The 12,403-nt window shown below is 37.7% G+C and overlaps 1 pseudogene; it reads left to right on the top strand.

The window, feature by feature from the left end:
* Positions 1-330: 330 nt before the first annotated feature.
* Positions 331-9,742, top strand: LOC139847766 (large ribosomal subunit protein eL34-like; annotated as a pseudogene).
* The last annotated feature ends 2,661 nt before the right edge of the window (positions 9,743-12,403 follow it).

Raw genomic sequence — 12,403 nt, 5'->3', positions numbered from 1 at the left:
AATTTAGCATGTACGTTCACTTAATAACTAAAACATATCATTAAACTGTTTTGTTTAAATAAACCCGTGGTTCCACGGGCCATTTCACTAGTTTTTTTATTATTTTCTATTTTTAATTTATTTCTTAAATTAGATTATATTAGCAACAATAAAACGATAACGAATCTGAGCCGTTGAAGACAACAAAAGAGAACCGTCAGATGGAGGGCAGTAGCAAATGACAAAAGGAGTTTAGCTTGTTCCGCTTAACAAACCCTAGACCCCTTCTTCATTTCTTCCGTTATCAAACACAAAAAAAAAAAAAAAAAAACTTAAAAAGTTAAATAAAAAATGGTGCAGCGTTTAACCTACCGCAAACGCCATAGCTATGCTACCAAATCCAACTAACACAGGGTCGTAAAAACCCCAGGTACACTTTTCCTTCAATTCGTTCCGTAATTCAATTATAATCATATGTGTAATTAATTTTATTTAGTAATGATGATTAAATATAGGTGGAAAGTTGGTTTACCATACTACTGTTACGTTCGTTTTAGGTGCACCTGCACTGGATACGAACAACAACACAAATCGAGACCTCAAGCAAGAAAAAGAGATCGGAATTTGGTGTTCATTAATGGAATTGAGATTTACAGAATTAGGGTTACGAGACAATACAATTGATCAAAAGCTAATTGACTTTACATGATACACTTGATTTATACAATTGACAAAACGAATTGTAACAAACTAACTAACTCAGCTCCAACGACTAACAACTTGGTTTGAGCTCCCCTCTCCACCGTTTCACTGTAAAAGGAATTGCAGGTCACGTGCCACTCACGAGCCATTTACTCACGTACCCAGCATGTGACCCATCTTTATTATTTAAAACATAACAATCTTCCTCCCTTCAAACCATTCTTGACCTCAAGAATCTAAACTGTAACATCAAATTGAGGGAAACGTAACATCACTTCTTCAGCCATTTCCCAGGTAGCATTTTCACTACTGCCACCTTGCCATTGCACCAACTTGCCATTGCACCAACACTGCCACAGCTAGCCTGTTACCTTGTTTAACCAATTTCCTGCTCAAAATCCGAGCTGGAGCCGCAGCAATTACACCTTCATTATCCATCGGAGGTAGGGTACCCATTTCAGAAGGAGGAACTCCCTTATGTAACTTGAGCTGGGACACATGAAAGACAGGATGAATTTGCACCCCCATAGGCAACTGTAATTTGTATGCCACCTGTCCAACTTTGGCCACCACTGGAAAAGGCCCATAGTACTTTGAAGATAGCTTGTTGTGTTGGTTACCTCTTAAAGTTGACTGCCTATAGGGTTGAATTTTGACATAAACCCAATTCCCTACTTCAAATTGCCTGTCAGTTCTGTTATTATCAGCATAGTGTTTCATCCTGTTTTGAGCCCTCTGCAAATGATATTTTAAGAGAGTGATAGCTTGTTCCCTTGTAGCTAATGATCTATCCACCACTTCTACCACACTCTCACCTTGCTTATATGTAATAGGAGATGGAGGCACTTGTCCATAGACCACTTCAAAAGGAGTAGTATTAATGGCAGAATGAAAATTAGTGTTATACCAGAACTCTGCTAGAGGCAACCATTGGACCCAATCTTTTGGTTTATCCCCAGTCATGCATCTGGGATAACATTCCAAGCACTTATTTACTATCTCAGTTTGGCCATCAGTTTGAGGATGGTAAGCAGTAGAGAACTTGAGTTGCACCTTCAATTTGTTGAAGAATTCTTTCCAAAAGTGACTCATGAAAACCTTGTCTCTATCACTTACAATGGATACTGGCAAACCATGTAACTTATACACATTATCCATAAAAGTAGCAGCAACTTGAGATGCTGTAAAAGGATGAGACAATGCCATGAAATGGGCATACTTACTAAGCCTGTCTACAACCACAAAAATAACACTTTTCCCTTTAGACAAGGGTAAACCTTCCACAAAATCCATGCTAATATCACTCCAAATTCTTGTGGGAATAGGTAATGGTTGGAGTAACCCAGGGTATTTAGCTAAATCTGGTTTGTTTCTTTGACATATGTCACACCCCCTAACAAACCACTTAACTTGTTTCCTCATTTTCTTCCAATAAAAACAAGTTGAGATTTTTTGAATAGTTGATGAGATACCAGAATGCCCCCCATTAGAATCAGTGTGAAAATGGGTGATAATATCAAGCCTAAGCTGTGAGTTATTCCCTACTACCCACTTTCCTTTCCTAGTCAGCCTATCACCCTGAATGGAATAGTGTTTGGATGCATTAGGGTTTTGGTGTAACTTGACTATTAGCTGTTGTAGGTCCACATCTTGGTCCACACTCTGCTGCACCCTATCCAAAATATCCACCTCAATAGTAGTCACATATGACTGAAAAAGTTGGCCCACACCTTCAACCCTTGACAAAGCATCTGCAGCCATATTATCACTACCCTTTTTATAAACTATCTCATAATCATACCCCATCAATTTGGGTAGCCATTTCATTTGTGTAGGTGTAGAGATTCTTTGATCCAAAAGATACTTCAAACTCACATGATCTGTCTTTATCTTGAAATGTCTATCCAAAAGATAACCCCTCCATTTATCCAAAGCTTGCACCACTGCTAAGAACTCTTTTTCATATGTAGATAAGCTATGGTGTCTAGGAGCTAATGTTTTGCTCATGTAAGCAATTGGATGTCCATTTTGTTGAAGTACAGCTCCTATACCTGTACCTGAGGCATCTGTTTCAATAATGAATTCCTTATTAAAATCAGGCAATGCCAAGACAGGTGCCTGCTGCATAGCCAACTTAAGCTCATTGAAAGATTCCTCTGCTGCACTACTCCATATGAATGAATCCTTCTTCAATAAACAGGTTAAAGGATGGCTTATGCTAGCATATCCTTTAATGAATCTTCTATAGTACCCAGTTAGACCCAAGAATCCCCTCAACTGTTTAAGATTCTTTGGAATGGGCCAATTAGCCATTGCAGCAACTTTAGTGGAATCTGTAGCCACCCCTTGTTTTGAAATCACATGGCCAAGGTACTCCACTTGAGGTACACCAAACACACATTTACTCTTCTTTGCAAATAGAGTATGTTTCTTCATAGTTTCAAGCACTATCCTTAAATGTTGGATATGATCTGCCAGGTTAGCACTATACACAAGGATATCATCAAAGAAGACTAGGGTAAACCTTCTCAAATATGGTTTGAAAATCTCATTCATGAGTGCTTGAAAGGTAGAAGGTGCATTTGTCAAACCAAATGGCATGACCATAAACTCATAGTGCCCTTCATGTGACCTAAAAGCTGTTTTATGTACATCTTGAGCATTCATCCTGATTTGATGATATCCTGACCTCAAATCCAATTTAGAAAATATTTGAGATCCACTCAATTCATCTATCAGTTCCTCTATTACAGGTATTGGGAATCTATCCTTGATGGTGTGTTTGTTTAACTCCCTATAGTCAATGCACATACGCCAAGTTCCATCCTTTTTCTTCACCATAACTATAGGTGATGAAAATGGACTTTGTGATGGTCTGATAACACCAGATTCTAACAACTCCTTTACCATTACCTCAATAGCATCCTTTTGGGATGGTGGGTGTCTATAGGGTCTAATATTCACGGGCTCAGTTCCCTCTTTCAAGACTATTTTATGGTCATGTGACCTGTTTGGTGGTAATCTAGTTGGAACTGCAAACACTTCATCAAACTGCAACAATAACTTGTCAAGTTCAGGATAGCTTATACCTTTATCATGGTTTCCTTCAGCTTGCATGCTATACAATGTTGCAGGGTAGACACACAATGTCATAGCATTCAAATGAATTGGTTGATTATCCATGACCCTGGTCAGTCTTCTTCCATCCAACCATTTCACCAAGGGCTTATTAGTGCCCTTCAACTCTACCCTCTTGCCTTTGTAATCAAAAGACATAGTTAGGTTATCAAAATTCCATAAAATGTCACCCAACTGCTTGAGCCATTGTATACCCAATACCATCTCACAGCCCCCCAAGGGTAGAACCACCATATTACTTGCAAAAGTATGACCTCTAATCTCCTAAACTATATTCTCACACTGACTTGTACTCATAGTCTTGTGACCACCTGGTACTGCTACTTGCATAGGTTGAGTTTGATTCAACCTACATCCCACCCTCTTAGCAGTATTCACATCCACAAAGTTGTAGGTACTCCCTGAATCTATCAAGATGTGAACCATGTGACCATTTATTTGCCCCATCACCCTCATGGTTTGATAAGTGCTAGTGCCTGTCAAAGCATTCAAAGATATGAATGGAGTATATTCAGTCATCTCTTCAACACCCTGTTCCACTTGTTCCCCACTCTCTTGATTGCTTCCTTCAATTTCTTCCACTGCATCATCATCAACAATAACTTCTAATGAAAACACTTAGCCACTACACTTATGTCCAGGTGCATATTTCTGGTCACAATAAAAACACAACCCTTTCATCCTTTTTTCTTCTAACTCCTTCTGTGTCAATTGCTTCCTAGGCCAATTACCACTTTTGGATGTATTATAAGGGGTTGCAGGTAATGCTAATGGAGCATGAGTAGCAGGTAAACTGACCCCTTTGGTAGTAGTCACAGGTTGATAACTACTCCTTCCATTGTAACTATTAGTGTTGATAAGACTTGATTGCAAAAGTGGAACATTTCTTCTTCTGGATGCTGCAATAGTATCTTCTTGAAGTTTAGCCAAAGTATAAGCATCTTCTAATGACTTTGGCTTAAACATACGAACGTGCAATTCAATCTCTTTGTGCATGCTTTTCACTAATTTCCAGTTTGTTCAACAATTTTTCAAACTCATCATGATAGACCTGAACTGTACTGGTTTGCTTCAAATTTTTAAGTTCTAACAATGGATCCTCTATAGTAGATCCAAACCTCTTCTCAATTGCTTCTACATATACACTCCATTCCACCTCATCACCATGTACACGTATGAATTGTTGGTGCCAGGTGAGTGCTTTGTTCAACAAATGAATAGAAGCAATTCTGACCTTCTCTTCATCTTCCACCTGATCAATTTTGAAGAATTGATTACATCTGTATATCCAGCCTCTCACATCATCACCATCGAATTTTGGAAATTCGATCTTTGTTAATCTTGTTAATTGTGAATTTCTGCTTGCACCTTCACCACTTCTTACCTTCTGCAACTCCGTTTCATAATACTGGAATTTGAGTAAGACTCCATCAATTCTTTCATTGAATTGTTGTTGCATTGCTTCCATATTACGATTGATCTGCGTCATCATTGTTTTCATATATTCCGGCATGGATTCATCACCGGCGGTAGCGACGGATCTGGTGGCAGCCACCATCGTTGAATTGAATTAAGGTATAATCGGCCGGAAGATCGACCGCTCTGATACCAAAATGTTACGTTCGTTTTAGGTGCACCTGCACTGGATATGAACAACAACACAAATTGAGACCTCAAGCAAGAAAAAGAGATCGGAATTTGGTGTTCATTAATGGAATTGAGATTTACAGAATTAGGGTTACGAGACAATACAATTGATCAAAAGCTAATTGACTCTACATGATACACTTGATTTATACAATTGACAAAACGAATTGTAACAAACTAACTAACTCAGCTCCAACGACTAACAACTTGGTTTGAGCTCCCCTCTCCACCGTTTCACTGTAAAAGGAATTGCAGGTCACGTGCCACTCACGAGCCATTTACTCACGTGCCCAGCATGTGACCCATCTTTATTATTTAAAACATAACAACTACTAAGAAGAGAGCCAGCGGCCCTAAATGTCCTGTTACTGGAAAAAGAATCCAAGGGGTAACAATTCCAGTTTTTTAATACACATTTGATTCGATTGAAATATTAAATTTTTAGCTGATGAAATCATTTTTAGTAGCATATTTCTGCAATTTGATCTGTTTATGTCTGTGTGTGTCTATTTGTGTAATTTTTTATGACGATTATACTATTGTTTCAGCTCTAATAACAAAGATCAGACTTTTATTTGATCTATTTTAATCTGTTTGAATCCACATTTACCATTTTATAATTTGATTACTTTGTTCATATAAAAAATCAATTTTAATATTAATACATGTAGGCAAATTACAGCTTTTGTGATACTTTATTGCCAATGCCAATTTTTGATAATGCTGGATTTAACGTATACTAGGGTTTGAAAGATTAAAAGTATTTAGATTTTACTAATTCTATACAAAGTAGCTGCTTTTATATTGATTTTAAGAACTCTGCTTCTTTTAGCAAATAGCATTCTGACTTGTTAGGCAGTTGTTAAATATAAGGCGAAGAAGACAATGTTTATCTGTATTTGTATCGTTGTGTATGTAATTGAAATTGTTAAATGAATATTTTATTATTAAATTATATGCAGATTCCTCACTTGAGGCCAGCTGAATACAGAAAATCTAGGCTATCAAGGAACAGGAGGACAATCAACCGTGCATATGGTGGTGTGCTATCTGCTGGTGCTGTGCAAGAGAGGTATGCTATGCCGAATGCTTATGGGACAATATGGGTTGGGTCCCTTTCATCTGATCAATATTAATAAAAAAAGTAGAAGGTTTTTCCTGTTCGGGCTACCCGGGAGGGCGAGTAATCCGACCCCATACTCTGATGTACGCAGCCCAGCAGGATTGCTCCCTGGATGTTTGCAACCCATCCCTGGCCACCACTAAATATTTGTCCCATACGAGATTCGAACCTGAGACCTCTTGCAAGGAACTCAGGGCCCAACCACTGGGCTATTGGTTCTGATTAATATTAATATTAATATTAATAATTAATATTAATATTAATATTAATAATTAATATTAATATTAATATTAATAATTAATATTAATATTAATATTAATAATTAATATTAATATTAATATTAATATTAATATTAATATTAATATAATAATAATAATAATAAAGTGATTTAGCCGGTTTTATGCATCCAATGTGTGAGTTGGTAACATATGTTTGATTTTGGTTGTTTGACCTATTTGACAACATGGAAGTATAGCTCATATTGACCCACACTAGTATACGAGTTAAATTTGTCTGAGGATTAGACATGAAAATAGTATCATTTACTTTGGAAGTACACCCAGAAACAATAAACGCTCTACCGAAAAAGCTCAGGTCTAATCCTTTTGCTGGCTCAATGGATTGCTCATCTTATTGTGTACAACGGGAAGCAAAGATTTTAGCATCTTTTTCTAGTAAAATGGTTATATGTCCTTTCATTGTTACTTCAAGTAATGCATGTGACATATCCCCTTTGATCCTTGAGCTTAAACCTTTATGAAATGCCTAAAAACAAAACAAAGAAAACATAAACTATAAGCATGTAATATTAAATACCAAGTTTTTGTGAAAGAAAAAGAAAGAAAGAATCTGAAAAAACGGCTTACGAAACCGAGCCACCCAACTTGATAGATGGTTGATAAACTAACTAATACACGTTGCAAAACTTCAGAAGAAATACATCAGCTTGTGGACTTAGGAAAAACGCGGCTTCTATGTCACCTCTTTTGAAAGTTTGATCATAGTGTTTCACAAATTTATAACTCTTTATATTGTCTGCCTTATAATTAGAAACATCTATAAAGTGACGTCAAAGAAATGACCTTTTGACGCACCCAGCGTTAAAGTTATTTCCAACTAACTCTTTGTTTGGGGAGAAACTTGATTCAATTATAATTGAAGACATTTGAGACGAGAAAGATACATCGACAACCACGTATACACATACCCAAACAGCTATAACCAATTGGCGTAAGTTTTGTTGAATTCGTTTTTCTAGCAAAATAAAAAAAAATTGCTATGTTAAACGCAAGGTCTAGTGAATTGTTATCAACACAAAAATATAAATATGTTACAAGGAAAAGGATTATGGATTTACTTTGTGAAAAAGACGGTACCGAAACTGCAAACCAGGTCATTCTAGTTATGTACTTCCAAGTTGTTGCAGCAACAAAATTTTGATTTTTGAAAATGTGCTCGTCAAACCATTTTATTGTAACTGTTTCTAGTGTCATTGCGAGTAAAACGATTCACGTTCTTCTCGTAAAGGCATAAAGGAATTTTAATTAGTTTTTGTTGCTATCTCTTTTAACCACCATTACTAATTTCGTATCCATAAAAGGATGCGGAAAATGTACATATTGGTACCGATCTGATGTAATTTCAACATCTCGAATTGCAATATCAAACTTCTGAAATTCGTGATACGGAGCGATATCGGAAGTTTGATATCGCGATTGGAGATGTTAAAATTACACTAGATTGGTACCTCTATGATCATTTTTCGCATCCTTTCATGTATACGGAATTAGTGACGGTGATGAAAAGAGATTGCAATAGAAACTGGTTCAAATTCCTTTCTGCCTTTACGACAAGAAGGTGGATCGTTTTACTCGCAATGACACTAGGAACAGTGGCAGTAATATATGGTTTCACGAGCACGTTTTCGGAAATCAAGATTTTGTTGCTGCAACAACTTGGAAATACATAACTAGAATGGTCTGCTTTGTATTTTCAGTTCATTAACTAGAATGGTTTGGTTTGTATTTTCAGTTATATCTTTTTCACATAGTAAGCGCTATAATCCTTTTCTTTATAACATACTTATTTTATTTTGTGTTAATATCACTTCACTAGACCTTGCGTTTAACATAACAATTGCTTTGATTTTGCCAGAAGAACGATTCAACAAAACTTAAGTCGATTGGTAATAGTGGTTTGGGTGTGTGTATACGCGATTGTCACTGTATCTTTCGCATCTCAAATCTCTTCAATTATAACTGAATCGAGTTTCTCCCCAAAGAAAGAGTTAGTTGGAAATAACTTTAACGTTGGGTGCGTCGAGAGGTCATTTGTTTGTCATCTCATTATGGATGTTTTTAATTTAAAGGCGGACAATATATTGAGTTTTAAATTTGTGGAACACTATGACCAAGCTTTCAAAAGAGGTGAGATAGAAGCCACATTTTTTTTTTAAGTCCACAAGTTGATGTATTACTTCTGAAGTTTTGCAAGGACTATCAATTAGTTCATCGGCCGTCTATCAAGTTGGGTGAATTCGGTTTCGTAAGTTTTTTTTTTTTTTTTTTTTTTTCGGTTTCTTTCTTTCTTTTTCTTTCAAAAAAACTTGGTATTTAGTCTTAAATGCTTATAGTTTATGTTTTCTTTATTTTGTTTTAGGCTTTCAGAAAGGTTTAGATATGTCAAAGGCATTACTTGAAGTAACAATGAAGGGTCATATAAACCATTTTACAGAAAAAGATACTGAAATCCGTTTCCCACTGTACACAATTAAAAGGAGCAACGAACCAACAAAAGGATTAAACCTGAGCTTTTTCAGTGGACCGTACTTCCGCAATTAGGCGGTTTTATATATCCAATGTGTGAGGATAGACATGGACAGTAGTGTTATTTACTCGGGATCATTGGTTTTTGGTTGCAGGATCATTCGAGCTTTCTTAGTTGAAGAGCAGAAGATTGTGAAGAAGGTTCTGAAGATTCAAAAGACCAAAGAAAAGCTAGCTGGAAAGAGTTAGACAGGTTTGCGACAAGAGATTTCAATTAGTAGTATGTTTGAAAGAATTTTTGACTTGAACATTATAAGATGGAACTTATAGAGTCTTGTGTATGGTATTCGATTAATTTTGAATCTGAGTGAGCTCATTATATTACTAGCCACCTTTGATATTTATTTTTGACTACTAGTTCAAACTTTTTCCTTCTATCTCTTATAATACACAATGTGCTGCCATTTTGATTTATGTGTTTACGAGCTTAAACTCAAATCAAGGAATCCGAATTCCTTGATTTGATACCTTCATCGGGTCTTTAATACTCAGTAGTTTAATTGCTTTGGTCATTACAGTTACTAAGTTGACAAATCATTCAACTTTGTGCTTAATGGTAGGGTGGGTATATATAATAATCAAATAAATTCCTATTTAATTTTATATGTAATGTAAATGTAATGCTGTAATATAAACATATCATCCCAAAGTTGGCTCCTTTGTAAAATAAACTTCTTTAACCAAATAAAGAAGTTAGCAAATAAAGTGTCTACTGTCTAGGAATTGGATTGGAACCTTCGAACCCATACAATTTTTGGACCAGTAGTACCCTCACTCATCTATATCTATACTATATGTCGTTTAATCTAAAGATAGAACCGTTTCTTCACTTTAATATTTCTCCCTGAAATTATCCATTTTATTTTTATATCTTTGTTAAGAAGAGTACAATCCTGCAATATATATGATTGCGAGTTTAATCAATATATGTTTATGTATATAATCTTCTTTACCATCTACTTTTATTATGGCTGGAAGTGTTATTAAAGTTAACAAGTTATGATCATGCATATTTTTACCATAGGGTTTAACATGCCTGCTCAATGCGTTAGTGGGGTTTAAGGATCTTAGAACAAGGCTCTCCGGTCCGGCTACCGTGAATAACCCTGGCCGACATGATGATGTCGGCGGGGTGGCCAAGTGATTAAGTCCACCTTCGATAGCGATCGCTGATCAGAAGGCCCCAAATAAGGTTGTAGGTGCTAGTTTAATGAAGAACTAACCAGTTAACCTTGAAGAGACGAAGAATGATGCTTGATTACGTAAGGCGTGTGGCAGATGGTAGTTACGTAATGTGATGATGGCTCTAGAATGATAATTAGGGTTGGTATATATAGGCAAACCCTAATTCTAGAACCGACTACGATTGTTGCAATCCTTTCCATAACTAACTCCCCCGAATCTCGGATATAATTATGGAAAAGATATTAACTTGATAACCAAGTAACCGCTGCACAGGGAACAAAGGCATTCAATACGAATCCGCATACCGCATGCCGCATGCGAGTTAACACTCACGCATGCCTCATTGCGCATGCGGTCTGCGGTATCATTATGTCCCCCCCAGGATGAGACCGTTTCACCCCAAGCCTTCTAATCTTCACTATAAATAGACGGCACTCACCCTCATTTCTACTTTTCTACCATTTGCTTCTTCAATACGCTGCCGATTTCGTTTCCGATCAAATCTCGAATATTCCGGCCAACTTCGAAAGGTTAGTTATTCTTCATTCACTCTACAGAAAATGACTAAAGCTAACGAGACTTATGTAGATAGCGTAGTGTCTATTATAGAGCAGAAGCATATCGATTCCTTAGTTAAAACAGTACCCACCCCTAGCACAGTACAATCCGGTGCCACCCTTGTCTACTCAGCGTGCCCACAAACTGTCGGAGAAGAAGGTAGCCATATACGAGCATGCGTTTAAGCATGGTAATTTTAGGGTGCCTCCTTCCGACTTCTTTTTAGGCGTCTTAGATCACTTCGGCGTAGGATTAGGGCAATTACACCTTTACGCGATAGGAAAAATTGTGCTGTTTGAGATGTGGTGCGCTGCACTCAATAAGGTTCTCTTAGTGAAGGTGTTCTGTCACTTATACCGCTTAGCGAATCATTACAAGTCTTGGTTCACTTTCTTCGCTCGCCAAAACTTCACCAAAACCCCCAAATCAAACGCGGGCCAATGGAAAGAAGCTTTCTTTTTCATTGACCAAACTGTAGTTGGGGCCAACTTTCCGCAAACACTTATCTGGTGCGAAAGCGTGGCCAACTTTCGTACATGTTCTGATATTGTGTATATGTTTGCAGAGATGAAGATGAAGAAGGTGCTCACTGCGGAGGACATCGCGGCCATTTCTTTCTGCAAACAAAATGTCAATGAGCCGCTTGAGCAGGAAAAGACAGGCGAGAATGAGGGGCCTGCACCTGCCACCTCGGGCAACAAACGCAAGGCTGCCGACACCACCCAAGCCAAGCAGAAAAAGAAGAAACTTACTCCCAAACAGGTGGAGGACATGCGAAACGACAACTTTGTTCCCGTTGATCCAACATCCGCAGACCTACCTCCCCCCATTACTGGTAAGCGTCACCTCGTTTGTATAAATACCGCACTTAATCTTTAAGCATTAACGTATTACCCCTGTGCAGAGCATGTTGAGGAGACGCACCACACTCCACCGCAAGGTAATCCGGGGCTTGAAGCCACCGCCACATCAAAAGACAAGGCGATTCATCTTGATTCCGATTCTGCACCGACTCCACCTCGCGGCAGCTTCCGCCTGGCCAACTTGAGCCAACTTACCCAGTCCTCCGCCGAGAACGCCGCAGAGCAATCTGCCTTCCTGCAACAAATATTTCCTGCAGAGTTCCGCGACCAGCTATCCGCACTACCCTTCAACCAAGCGCACAACGCCTTTATCCAAAACGGCCTTGTGTTCTTTGGTATGTTTGCGGATCAGGCCCGCCGATCCGCAAGTTTGTATCAAGTGG

The sequence above is a fragment of the Rutidosis leptorrhynchoides genome, chromosome 5 (genome assembly GCF_046630445.1).
Source record: "Rutidosis leptorrhynchoides isolate AG116_Rl617_1_P2 chromosome 5, CSIRO_AGI_Rlap_v1, whole genome shotgun sequence".
Classification (NCBI taxonomy): domain Eukaryota; kingdom Viridiplantae; phylum Streptophyta; class Magnoliopsida; order Asterales; family Asteraceae; genus Rutidosis; species Rutidosis leptorrhynchoides.
Note: the sequence above shows the minus strand (reverse complement) of the source record. Positions and strands in the feature narration are given on the sequence as shown.